The sequence below is a fragment of the Lytechinus variegatus genome, chromosome 14, assembly GCF_018143015.1.
Source record: "Lytechinus variegatus isolate NC3 chromosome 14, Lvar_3.0, whole genome shotgun sequence".
In the NCBI taxonomy this organism is placed as follows: domain Eukaryota; kingdom Metazoa; phylum Echinodermata; class Echinoidea; order Temnopleuroida; family Toxopneustidae; genus Lytechinus; species Lytechinus variegatus.
Genome location: NC_054753.1, coordinates 14,314,501 through 14,329,359, shown reverse-complemented (window position 1 = coordinate 14,329,359; position 14,859 = coordinate 14,314,501).

Here is a 14,859-nt window from a genome sequence, read left to right as displayed (position 1 = left end):
CGATCAGCCAATCAGATTGAATGATTTCAGTGGCTTATAACTGTTATTTCAAATTTGTACGCCTAATTGTAACAAGTTTTATGAAACGGACCCCAGATCTAAGTATTGTGGGGCTTCACTTTTTATTTTTGAAACATTTTCCTTTTCTTTTTTTAGGCCTTTTTCATGGAAAAGCGCAGTTCATGAGTAATGATAATAATAACAATTTTTCAAGTCTCCTTAAGGGAAAATAGGAGCGCGCGCTCTACCCCCCCCCCCCCCCCCCTCTCCCCCATTTCTGTCTTTCCCACTCTCTTTTCTTATTACATTTATCCCAATACCTATCCTATCCAGAATAAATGCATATTATTGTTATTGTTCACATAGCGCTATATAAAAAGTGCCGCACACACCCACCCACCCTCACACACACACACACACACACCCAAATATCCACACACCCTCACACGTGCTTGGGCCATTTAGAACAGATGTTAATCACTTCTCTACCAATCATTCATCCTAATAGCCCATTGGCTAATAAAACCCTCCAATAACACCGAAGCCATACCATCTACCTAAAATATATAGTATCACTCCATTTCAGGAAGTGCAAACTCTGAAAGACATTACAGCGGATATACAAAGCGATTAGTATTCTCACACAAAAGTTGGAGACCTATATAATATCTTTGCATCTTCCTCTCTAACCAACCCTCCTCCGCCTCTCTCTCCTACGGTTTTCTCTGTCCGCCCTTTCTTTTTATCGTCAGACGTTGGAAACTTCCTATAAGAAGGTTCGAGCAGTAGAAGAAGTTCACTTGACTCTCCTATGAGGAGCAACACTTAAATCCTCGCGATTTTAGGGTTAACTACTTATTTTTTTGAAAAAAAAGTTGGAAAAAAAGGAATAAACTAAAGAAAGTAAAACACTAAACGCTACTATCGAGTGTTAGCGACGAGAACATAGAGACAACATAATAAAGAAAGATAACCTGAGCAGTCATCCGCTCGAAGAATCTATCATTCGAGGGCTTTTTTCGACAAGCGGGCTTGGGGAAGAGATGGCGCCTTTTTGGTTAAACGCAGCCGTGTTCGTTGTTTGGTATTGTGCCATCGTAGTTTCAGCATCCAGACCGCTTCCATTTGATAGATTCCACAGCTCAGAAGAAGAATTATTAGAAATTCAGGATCCGGTAAGTACATGTATCTAATAAAATCAGCACCACTTGTCCGTTGGCCGGTAATATTTAACAGGATATTGTATTCAAATGAACTATATGTGAGAGCGATAAGGCTCGAGCTGAGATTTTCTTGATATTCTGACCTGAAAACTTGACATTTTAAGCACTGTATGATGAACAGAGTGGGCATTTGACGTAAAAAGCGCGAAGGTGTAAACTTTTTGACATTCTGACCTCGAAACGACACAGTTTTAACATATTTTGAATGATAGGGTTAAAAGTATCCGAGCGCAAAGCGCGAGTTGAAATGTTTTCGCGTTGCAGACTAAAAAAACGGAAAATGCTAAACACTTTTGTTAATTTTTTTAAAGAGGATAGGGGTATCTAATTAATATGTGAAAGTACATTTCAATAAAGACCTTGTTGTGTCCAAGAAGCAACTATTGCGAGCGAAAGAGAATCGCGAAAGTATATACTCACACACACACGCACACACACAAATATATATAACTCCTCAAAAATGTTTTGGAAATCTGGCTTTGATCGATAATCCCTCCTCGATGTTAGTGAACATTAATGTGCCATTGATACCAATACACAGATCATTTAATTTTCTTTAAAATGATACCTTACATAATATGATTATTGTTCACATGGAGGTGCCTTGAAATGTGGGGTAAGGTCAAAATTCAAAAGTTGCAAAATGACACAATATTGAAAGTCACTGTTCTTTTATATCTGTGGTGATGAGAAAGTTTCTCGGCGGTTTCTTTTGATTTCGTGTACCTTAACAGCAACACTATGGAATCAAACAAACCTCTGCACAAGTAAACACATATCAGACAAATATGCATGGGTATTTCAAACCACGACTCAAACCATACTATCTCACAGAAGACAGAACTATCACTACAAAAACCACAGCAAAACATCTATAAACAAGAAGGGATTTTCATCTCTATTGTTTGTTCTGTATAGACCTTCATGAGTATTTCTATTCATTTTGCAACTTTTTAATTCAGACCTCATCAACCAAAAAAAGCATGTTATTTGAAAGAAAAGTTAATGATCTTTTGAATGATATCAATAATGCATTGTGTAAAATTGGAAGTTGGGAGAAATTAATGGCCAAAATCAGATTTCAAAACCTTTTTGAGGGATTTATTATATGTGTGTGTGTTTTAACCCTATCCAGGCCTGGAAGCGCGTTTCCGTTTTACACCCTGGCGAAGGCATTTTCCGGAAAAGTAGCCAAAAAGCGACTAGTGAAGAGTCTACACACGTCGCTGGTTGCATGACAGCGTGCGACACAGGCAAGTCCACCACCGCATGCAATTTGCACAGTTACTGGTCAGAGCACAGAGTTCCTCGGCACTTCATGTACAGAGAGAGCGGCAGTCAGGAGTGAAATCCGAATATGCTTTAATTGCAGTCGCGTTGTTTATGATAGTTTTTTTTTTAATAAATTATTAACTAAATGAATGAATGACAGACAATCAATCAATAAACAGATACTTATAATATGGAAAGACAAATTGAAGTTTGATGGATTGATACACTTAGAAGGCTGCCGAAAGATAGATATAGAAGACTGATAAATAGATAGAGAGGGAGACAGATAGATAGAAATAGAGAGAGAGAGAGGTAGGATAGATAGATAGAAAGAGAGAGAAAGAGGGAGAGATGGATGGAAAGATAGATAAATAGAGAGAGGGGGAGAGACAGAGAGGTCGATATATAGAGGGAGAGGGGAGAGAGAAAAAGAGAGAGAGAGAAGGATAGATAGATAGAGAGAGAGAGAGAGATGTTGTAGATAGAAATATGGACGGACAAAGAGAACTTTAGAGAGAAAAAAGACAGACAGAATATGCTAGAGAATGAGAGAGATAGAGAATTTGAGAGACATGCAGATAAAGAATGAGAGAGACAGAGAAGATAGACAAATAATATTAACAGATAGATAGATATAAATAGAAAAAGAGAAAGACAGTGGATAGATAGAGATAGAGAGATAGATAAAGAGGGAGAGAGACAAAGAATATTAACAAATTAACAGAGTTTAAGTTAAAAAATAGATAAATAGATAGAGAGAATAAGAGAAAGACAGACAGATGGATAGATAGATATGGATAGAGATAGATAGATAGAGAATTTGAGAGATAGATGTCAGATAGATCAAGAATGAGAGAGAAGAGCGACAAATTAACAGATAGATACTGTAGTTACATTACATAGAAATAGAGAAAGACAGATGGATGGATAGAGAGAGAGAGAGAATTTGAGATAGATGTTAGATAAGAATGAGAGAGACAGAAGAATATTATTAGATAGATAGATACTGCAGTTACATAGATAGAGATAGAATTGAGTGAAGAGATATAGACAGATAGAGAGAAAGACAGATATCAGCAAATCGGCAAGGCAAATGATCAAGGCAAACATTCGTATTGATGGAAAGTATAAGCTCAGCTGCACGGTATGTTCTGCGGATAACTTCGGTGCGGACTTTGGATCGCGCGCCCAGCTGATAATGTAAACAAACGTAGACGTAGACTCTTCCTACTAGTTCTTTTTGGCTACTTTCCGGAAAATGCCTTCGCCAGGGTGTAAAACGGAAACGCGCCGCCTGGAAGGGGGGGAGGCTCGGAGATCCCCCCCTCAACGATTCGCACAATATTTTCGCTGCGCAAAAGTTTTTTACCGCGCTGCTCGCTGACTTTCTACTTTCAAGTCTTGCGCAACTTTTGAGACCACCGGGTACGCGGTTCCGAAATTACGCAACATTTTGTAAGTGCAAGTCAGACCAAAAATCGCTCGAAATTCGTAATTTCGTGTACAAAGCCAATGTGAATTGTGTTTTCAACCAAAAATCATAAATGTATGATTATTTTTAGTTTTACTGGTCCAAATGTATTTATTTTATGACTGTTTATGATCTCAGAAGAGTCCACAACAAATTTCATTGAAAAAAACAATGAAAAAAAAAATGAAAAAAATACCTCGGCCTAGGTAGGGTTAAGGTTTCCACCTAAAAATGGGACATTCTCTCCATTGTGTTATAACCATTAAAAGGATTGGAATCTTCCTGAAATGATGCTGTGTATTTAAAATCTTCAAATCAACGCGAACGTGGAGAACGGGTTGAACATGTTAATCACCATTTACCGTATACGTCCATTAAGCCCCTTTCACAATTGACGTACGACCTGTTTACGACCGCCTGCAACAGTTTTTTCTTGTTGTTGCACGATCGATCCCTTGGTGTCTTGCGAGCACTCGCAGTCGTTGTAGACGATCGCACGATCTCGAGGTGGTCGGAGGTGGTCCTGACTGCACTGGTTGCTTTGAACATGTTCAAAATCCAAACGCGATGAAATACGATTGATTCACTCGCATCAGGTCGTACCATCGGTTGGGCGATCATCGAGTGAGTGTTGTTCAAAGTTGTACGACTAGGTGCGAGAGGTGGCACAACTAAGTATAGTCGCATTTAGTCGACTGGAGGTCGTACAACATGTGCTAGAGACGTACAGAGACCAGTTTTGCGACTGGGTGCGATAATATAAGACTGTTGCAAGACCGATCGAAATTACGGCTTACAACATTCTGCTACCGTTGCATTCGCATGCATGCGACCGTTCAGCCCCTTTCACCATGGACGTCCGACCAGTTTACGACCGCCTGCAACTTTTCTTTCTTGTTGTTGCACGATCGATCTCTTGGATTCTTGCGAGTACTCGCAGTCGTTGTAGAAGGTCGCACGAACTCGAGGTGGTCATGATTGGTCACATCTGAACTTTGAACATGTTCAAAATCCGAACGCGGTCAAATACGCATTAGGCCGTACCCGGAGTCGTAATAAAACTAGAATCGTGTGCCGAATAATTACACTATTTGATTAACTTAAAAACTTAATTATCCCAGTCAAGGCCGAGCGATTTTTTAGAATGAGATGGGATCGCATAATGTGCGACGGGCTTTACGTTTTCTACGATTTTGCTTTAGTTGGAGAAAAAAAGTGCTTCATAAACCTTGATCCCGCAGCCTGTGACCTGTCGAAAATTGCGTTGCAACATCCTGGTGCGTATATAGGCCTACCAGCGTAGGGGGCTGCGAAAATCGTAGAGTGATCGGATGATTTTGAGTACACATTGTGTCAAGAACGAATCGTATGGATATCGCCTGATCACCGCACAGTCTCTTCACAGCCTTTGCACGATGATCATGCGATCCCATTACGGTATCGTTGATAAGTGAGATTTATGTGTCTTGACCGAGAAGACAGAATGGTCATTACATTAAGATAACATGACTCCCGTACGCACTTCGATTCTTACCGAATAAAAATAAAACAAATAATATTTATTAAAACGAATCATATTTTTACATGTGAGGAAAATGTGAATGGCGTAGGTAGCCATCCGCGATACTGCTAAAATTGGAAATTAAACGGAAAACAAGGCAAAAAAAAAGAGAAAAAGAAAGTTGAAAAGTGTAATGAACCAACAAGAAAGCGGCATGTCGCAACATGAAATCCCTTGGCGCGGGGATAAATGTTTGAAGGTGCACAATTGCATCGGGCACCGATATTTCTACATGTACACCAGTCGTTTGGCGCAAGGGTAATCGATGCTATAACGGAACTTTATAGGTCCTATGACACAAATTCCATCTTATCCTACATTATTATGAAGTTTCACTTGAACAATACGAATTTGCCATCGGTACCTGTGTTCGACGAATCGGTGATGAGTTATTCCATGAAAATGAAGTTCAACGGGAACGCCCACTAAAATTTTCGGAAGAGTCGACCGATTGACCTGTCAATCGATGTGACGTAATCGAAGGAAAGCTTTCCCAGCTGTTGCAGCCGGACCCCTAGTTATTGTACGCGTTCCTCGTGTAGTTGCTGTTACGACCGAGCTTATCCTTAACGGATTTTTTTTAAAGATTTTTATGAGGTTTTGATCATGGCTGCAGCATCGTCATCAGCTGTGTCTGATTCTTCGGACTTTGAAGATTCAGGTTCTGAATATTATTCCAGCAATTCAGTTTATTTATTTTGAATCCACACGTGTAACCACAATAGGCACTTCACGCTCTAAACGTCAACAACACTCAGCAGCTTCCTTCCCTGACGTCATAATTGTCACGTGATATACGAAACCAAATCGGGCTGAATTTTTGTGGGTGGGGCGAATTTCGCTCAATATTCAATATAAAACTGCCTTGTAACCTGATGTGGGATGTTTTTCGGGTAAAATTTTGAAGGAATCGTAATTAGTATCCACTAAACTAACGAATAAATCAGCATCTTTGCTGTATTTCATAGGACCTTTAACCTTTCTTTCACACTATACGCCGGATCAGCAGTGCAGATCGGCCATAAAACTAGGATGTATGCACAAAATTATTGTATTGCTAATTGTTTGTCACAACAAAGAACAACAAAGATTTTTTTTCTAGCAAAATGCGCATGCAACGATGATCTTGAATGGTCATTTCATTTAGCGATTAATCGCTAAGCTTTGTCTTACGGCGTCCAGCTCTGAAAATAGGATGAAATTGCTGTACCGTATCACCCGTTTTCGACGATTTCTGATTAAAAATTCTGATTGCAAGCATGTCTCAGGCCGTTGACACGACATTTGCTCCTTCGACAACTCTCTGGTCTTAAAACCTCAGAAAAACCTCAAAGCACAAGATTATAGAGTAAGGATTGTTAAGGTTTTTGGTTCAGACTAGTGTAAAGATTAGGATTGGGGTTTCTTTAGTTTTGGAGGTCAGGTCATATGTTTGCTTGATGTGCAGATTTTCAATCGGAGCAATTGTCGCCGGAGCAAATGTCATGGAACCCTCAGGAGACCGTTTCATGAAAGTTGTCTTTTTCCGACAGTTACCGTAGTGACAGTCAGAGGCCAGTGCTTTTTAGCCAATCAAAACCATGGGTTCCACTGACATTGTCAGCACTGACAATTTAGTCAGTGCTAACAACTTTCATGAAACACCCACCAAGTTAATTAAAGCTTACATACAAATGGAAAAATCCTAATGAAGTTCTAAATTTTCTTTTTATGCATACCATATGTTAATGATTCTGATTGACATTCAAAATCTAAAAATGTTACAGATCATTTAATTCCCCACAACTACTTACAGTACGAAAAGCCATGTGTTAAATTCAACAACTTTGATTTTACTGAATTTATCTTGATACTCAAATGAATGATACGACTTTAAAAGTACTATAAGCTCGAACAAAACTATTTTCAATCGATGTTTATTTCCTTCTTACAATTTCTACAGACTGCTCAAGAATTAGTACTTCTAAAACTCCTTTCTGGAAGCAATCTTAGTTTGGATGGGATCGCTTCGAGAGTGTCGAACATTCAAGCCGATAAACGGGGATCATCGAGTGGTAAGTAATGATAATCACAACTATCAAGGTCAGAATGGCAACCGTGATCATCATGAACATTATCACCATCACCATTGTCGTCTTCATTGTCGATCAATATGTTCATCATGAACACACTCCCAGTGATCAACATCACAATAATTTATTCATTAAAATTGCCATCTTCATTGTCGTCATCATTACAATCACTCTAGCTTTATTACCCTTTCCCTTTTCCTCATCATCATTGTCGTCATCAGCATCTTTCCCTGCCTAATTTTACCTCAGCAATTTTTACCCCTACATTTTTACCATGATCTTTTTTTTTACCTCTGCCGTTGTTCATCACTTTCATCCCCATGCAATTCTTGCACCGAACACTATCATCAAGTAATCAGCACGAGTATGCATGGTAACACCATCACAATCAACATCATTACCATCTCTCTTACCAGAGCTACTAATACACAAGCCCTATTGGTAACATATTCGTCAGCAGCATCGTCTTGATCAACATTATCATCATCGACGTCATCGGCATCCTCCGCCTCGCCATCATCATCATTACCATCATCACCACCACCACGATCCTCATCACAGTAGCTGTCATCTTCACCATTCCAGTAGGGACCTTCCGATTTGCATGTCAATCAGTTGTCGAGACGTATACGTCATAATTGCATGCCGTGTGGTCATGGTATACAACTATGACTGTCTTGATTGAGTCATGAAGTTGGAGGGGATCCACGTCGTCGTTTCCAGCAGTGGATATTCATGGCGGTTACCATCAAGAGCTTTTGCAATATTTTCTATCTACAACACTCAGCACTCATCCCTCAACCATTCTAAAACTAAGACGCAGCCCACTTCTGTTGAACTATCTTATAATAAGTAGACAGTTTCATTAAAAAAAGTTTTGATGATAAATAACATCTGCATCACATTATCACATTCTAAATGGCGATAATAACTATTTGCACGTCCCAATAGAGTCAAAACGTGATTTACATTATGGCAAGGAAAGGTGTAAATTAAAGTAAAAATACAAAATGGTATGTGACACCTTCGGTTCCGTCAGTTGCATTCATTTTACAAAGTGCATGTTCCTGTTTTGTGCAAAATAAAGACAAATTTAATAATCTTTTGTACGTAAATCCAATTTCGTCATTTGACGTATTTCCTGTTAGAAATAACTATTTCTATTAAAATCAACGCTTTGTTAGAGCGGAATCGCTTTTTAAGTTTCTGCAAAAAGAAGCCTTAATGCTTCTCTCGCTCTCTTTTACAGTATAGGGGATGCATTAATGAGCCTAATGGACATGAAGGATATATTGTCTTTTGAGTTTGTTCTTACTTAGGACTGTATTTATCTCCATCTAATTTTTAATATAATTTTTTTTTTCTTTCTTTTTTTCCAGCAGGTAGAAACTGCCGATTTTGGAAGATACTTTGCTGAAATTTGGAAAGGACAACGTTGATGTCAGAGGTCATGTGACAGTCTCTTTGTAACGATCTGATGAAGGAATTGAGATGATTCCTCTCCCAAAAAAGACTCTTCCGATCGCTGGAAAATCCGATTTGCCAGACGCAATGCTTAAAATCTAACGATATTTTTCCTAAAAAATTATACTTTCTTGAAATCAGAAATTCATTTATGGCAATTTTTTCAGGATTTGGTTAGCAGGCTCCCGTACAATAAATGGATATTTTCACGTTCTTACATTTGGCATACTACTCGTGCTGAGTAAGATTAAATTGTTGTATAAAAATGACGTTCCCACTTGGTACCCTATAGCTTTGTCATTCAGATTGTAACTAGAATTTCCACTTTTAAAGAATTTAACTACAGATATCAATATGATTTTTTTTCATTATTCAAAAGCCAAAATTATTGCTCGCTCGCTGGCTCGAGACATTTTGAAGATAAAATGTTGCCCCATGTGCCATATGGCGCCCTCTAAAGGTATTGGTGAGTTGTAGAAAGCGTCTGCGTATTGGTTGCGAAAATACACCATTACGTCATAAGTTATTTCGCTTACGTACCCATGATGACCCTTCGTAGCCCATAAAACCATCGTCTTTTTATTTTGGGAGAACGTTTCATGAAAGGACTTGTCAGACATTTTATCCGACAGGTACTGTTTTATCTGACAGTTACTACGGTAACATTGCCTGTGAGCCATTCATAATCAAGGAAAGTTGTTAGACCTGAGAACATATAGGACGGAAATGTTGATGAAACGTTCCCCTGGCAGATACAGCGTATTTTAAAGTGCAATTATTAAACGGGCTCCCCGATGTCACAGATTCTGTTAAGCATGTCACCGGCTTACAGAATCGTGGGGGCGACTTTGGGAGACTGAATTCTTAGTAAAAAAAAATGTGTAAAAACTAGAAGGTCAAAGTTCTGCTCTAAACGCCAGAGGAGCTTTTCACGAAAGGACTTTGTAGTTTTATCCCCTTTGCGACAGTTTACATAGTAACAGTGCTTCTCTGTCAAACAAAATCAAGAAAAGATGCCAAATCTTCGATGGAACGCTCTGCGTGTCTGACCCCCTTAAATATTTGGGCTCATTACGGTAAAGTAAAGTCGAAAAAGCGAGAGTTTCCTAAATTCTGCTTTAAAAGAAGTGGTGAGGGGAACTGAATGAACTGAATCATCACTAAAAATATCAACAAGGCTAGACCAATGTAACTAACTCTAGAGACTCATTCTTTGTACAACCCTTAACTTATTGCTGATTGTGGCCTGTTTTGTTCTGATATGAATTTATCTTGTTTTGCTATTTGAGAATATAGTATAGCTGCTATTTATATTTATTTTTATGCTTAAAGTGTATTTATAGATTGCATGATTACAATTAACCTCACTTTTTAAATGTTCTTGTGTGGCTTCTTTACTTTGTCATGTTTTTTGTAAACAGATACATACATGTAGGACCTAAGGTCCCCATGCATGAGATAAAAGGGGAGAGAGTCAGAAGAGAAAGGGAGAGACAGTGAATGACAATAAAAACATTGCAAAGATTTCAAATCAACGGAATTAGAATAAGTCTTAACAAAGTATGTGATTAATATAGAATATAGCAAAGTAGTCTACAGAGGGCGTCTGACAGACGGGGTGTTTATTAGTATGTATTTTTTTTTGTTTAGACTGCATGGGGATTGATGACTAGATGCCCTGGACTACAAGTGAGGGTAAATATCGATGTGCGTGATTTTAGAAGGCGTAATCTTCCGCTGATGTGAACTTGTCAAGGAGTCACCGTTGCCAAATGTTCTACAGAGGGCGTCAAGCAGTTTCAAGACTATACAACATGAAGGTGTCGTGGCCGAGTGGTCTTAGGCGCCTAGCTATACCATGTATACATAGAAAGGCGGGGGTTCGATCCCCGGCCGCGGCACCTATGCCCGTGAACAAGGCATTCAATGTACAATGTTCTTTTATCCTGCTTTCAAATATATGGAAATGCTTTATGCATTATACTAGGTATGCACTTTATAAAAAGAAAACATGAAGTGAGCCTATACGCTCTACCCAGTTTTGCGTCTCCCATATGATCACCAACCAAACTCGTAAATATTTTTGACTGATGACTTCTTGTGTTTGTTTTTACTTATCAAACCTTAGTGAAGAGAAGGTATCGAACCTCTTGATTGAGACCCCTAGCTTCGGGGCTGATCACTGTTTTTTTTATCTCATGAAGTCATTCCTTGACAAGAGGAAATGAGACCATCAAGATTTAGTGAAATGTATTTTTATCAATTTTGCTTATTAATCAAGACATTGCCTTGAAATACATGAATATAAAAAAGCCCACGAATGAATAATTCACTAAAATAGCATTTCATAATCAAACATTCAGTACGTATGGCTCACATTGAAATAAATATCGTCATCAATTTTAAGTGTTTCCTGATGAAAGAAATGATGATTTATAACAAACTAAATAAACAAAGCCTGTGTCCCCCTACCAGTTTGTTTAACTGAACTAATCATTTAAACAGACACAATTGTGTTTGAAATAAATCCAATATTTTTTATCCTCTTTCAGCAGACTAGTTGAATTCATCAGTACTTTCATCTTGGATCAAACCAGAATATCTGTGATTTCTAATTCACCTGTTAGGCATTCAGCCTAGACGGCGATTTCATGATTTTACACCGTAACACACAGTCTTCATCAGTAACTTTATTCGGAAAGCCATTGAAATATCGATCGATCTCGTCACCAGTTTGAAAAGTTTTAGGTCACCGAAAGTGTTTTGGTCCTAATGGGAGAAAGTGCGATAGAGCCTTACTCGTTATAATGACGATAACATTGACAATAATAGGAGTAGAAAAGTGACACTATTAATAATCATCTTTATCATCATATCGCTATCATCATTATCATAATCATCACCACCATCATCATCATCACCACCATTATCACCATCATCACCATCATTATTATAATCATCTTCGCCATTAACATCATGATCATCACAATCAATATAATAATAATGATCATCATAATCATCCCCGCATCGTCGTCGACATCATCATCATCGTCGGCACAATCATCATCCAATTCATTAAAATAATATATTCGTAATTAAAGAAGGAGTTTACACAACAGATTGGATTTTCACAAAAACATGTTTTATTTATTGAAATCTGGGCCCCGCCTTACCAAGAGTTGCGATTGATCTGATGGATCACAACCTCAAAATCTAAAATGTATGTTTGTTCAAAATATTTTCAAGATTTGATGTATAAATTAATCATTCTCTTGAAATATCAGTATGATTATTTTTGCTTAGTAAGGAAATTGTGCAAGTTTCCTGTTGAAAAAAAATGGTATGGATGGACTTCCATAGAATTTATTTAGATAGATCATGTTGATTGAATCGATCGTAACTCTTTTTAAGACAGGGCCCAGGGCTAAACATGACAACTAGTTTCCACAAAAAAATTACTACACATATGCCTAATTGGCGTGATTACTCTTCTTTTTCCTTTCAATCTTTCGGTGACATAAAGTTTCATCAACAAATACATTACAAACCAGAAAACTCTAAACAAGGGATCTATGGTTTAAGATCAAGTCCACCTAGAAGAATTTCACTTTGAATCATTAGAAAACACTCAAACAAGCATACTGCTGACATTTCATTCAAAATCGGATGTAAACCTTTCGCGTTTTATTAAAATTAACTTTTGTTGGGGTGGGCTTGTCTTGTAACTTGTCATATTACCGTTGACTGGCCTTCTTCGATAATATGAAAACAAACCCTAACTATGACCCTAACACATGTAACAACCGTACTTTGACTAAATGTGTACAATAAGCCTGCCAGTAGGCACTACCAAATACAAATTCGTCCTTCACAATCTAGTTGTCTACAAACACCTAATACCAATTTGAAATACCAACGCAAAGAGCCATAAATATTAAGAATATACATACAACACGGGTGTAAATTCTCAGAACAATATTAAGATAAAAACTTTCCATCAAAATTCACTGCGAGGTCGTTCATAATCTGCCAAACAAAAAAAGCAGATCATAAAAACATTTATTTACTGTAAGAACATAATAACAACTCGCTAGACGCTACAATCAAAACTACTATGTATATTATTGAACATGGCTCTGGGAAGAACCCCACCTTACCCCCTCCCCCTAAAAAAAATCCTTGGGGTGCTGTGTATTTGGCAGCACATAAAGGTATTCTGTAAGACGTGTAAAATGGGGAAACGCGAACAAAATTACCTTCATTTTGTAGTGGAGCCCCCTTTGCTTTCCACATTTCTCGCGACCAATTTGAAACGCATTTTGTAGTGACAACAATGTTTCTTTCCTTGTCAAATTTTACAACAGTACCCCAAGTAAAAAAACAAATCGTTCACACCTTTTTAGTGGCCCTGTCATTGAAATACTACTGACTGTATACGTGCACCGAGACGAGCAGACTCATTTACTTCTTTGTATCAGATTCACAACATAATATGTCAAACACAACAACTAATTATCACTACAAGGGGCAGATCTAGGATCCAGGCTGGGTACATTTTTCTAAGGAAAAAAATGACAAGCAAAAAAAAATGTTTTCTTACCAAATATTATGGATATTTTGTCCCAGAAAAAAATCGACAAGCCAAATGAAAATAAAAGTTCTTCACTTTCAAAACGAAGGGCACACTTTTGTTTCCATGGCATTTTTAAATTACAAATTTTAATTTAGCTTTTCAAAAAGCGAGGCATGGGCCGGCTGTGCTTTGAAATGTTCACCCCAAAGCTAGAAATAATCACGAAAAACGTACTTTTCTTCAGTAGAGAGAGGAAAATGGAGACTAACGAGTTCAAGACATTGACAGGGAATTTTGGCTGAGACATCAACCGACGTAGTAGTGATCACGTCAGAATACGGTAGGCCTACCCATGTCATGCTATATATTTGTTACTTCAGATAAAGTATTCTACTGATTCATATTTAAGATACTATATCTCATGAGACTCAAAGACAGAGGGGGAAATTAATGGTTGATATTTGAGGTACGTTCACGCATGACAGTGTATGATTTTTTTTTTCGATTAGTTGAAATTCTCATCAGGCCAAAACGAAATGGCCTCAAAAGATCTCAAATATATTCTTCATGGTTAAGTCGGTATTTTACAACTTTTCAAATTTTACATTATGAAGAAGAGTACTAGTAATTAACATTCCGGTTATTCTCAATATTCACATGTGTTTCTAAATCTTGAAACACTCTTGATCTAAGCTTATGTCCATAATTACAGATGGCCCTGCCTTGTGAACTTATTTTAGGTTTTGAGCTCGGAGATCATCAGGAATTCAGGATACGCACATCTTTATGACTTGTTACATGCTAGGCAGTTACAGATTTTATCCAGGATATTTCAACACGGTAATCAAAGAAATGACATGGAAAATGGGGATCCACAGTCACTGTGATGATTAAGTTTCATGTCTTTATTTGACACTCAGGTTTTCAGTAGGTCTTAAAGATCTTTCTGAATGAGTTGATTGATTAATCCTGAAACGGTATGTTTATAGGGGAAAACATTCATTTAGAGGTGGACTTTTGAAGAAAATATGTGCATTAATAGCACGAAACATATCCTTTCTTCATTCAATCTTTAGTTATTTTTTTATTTAATGTTATTACTTATTACCCAACCGTGAACAGTCGACATGGTAGAGGCAATGTTTCATCATATACTTGTTCTTTTTATTACACACAAGTCTATATGATTTGTAAAAGAAATATATTTTTAAAAAATCATGATA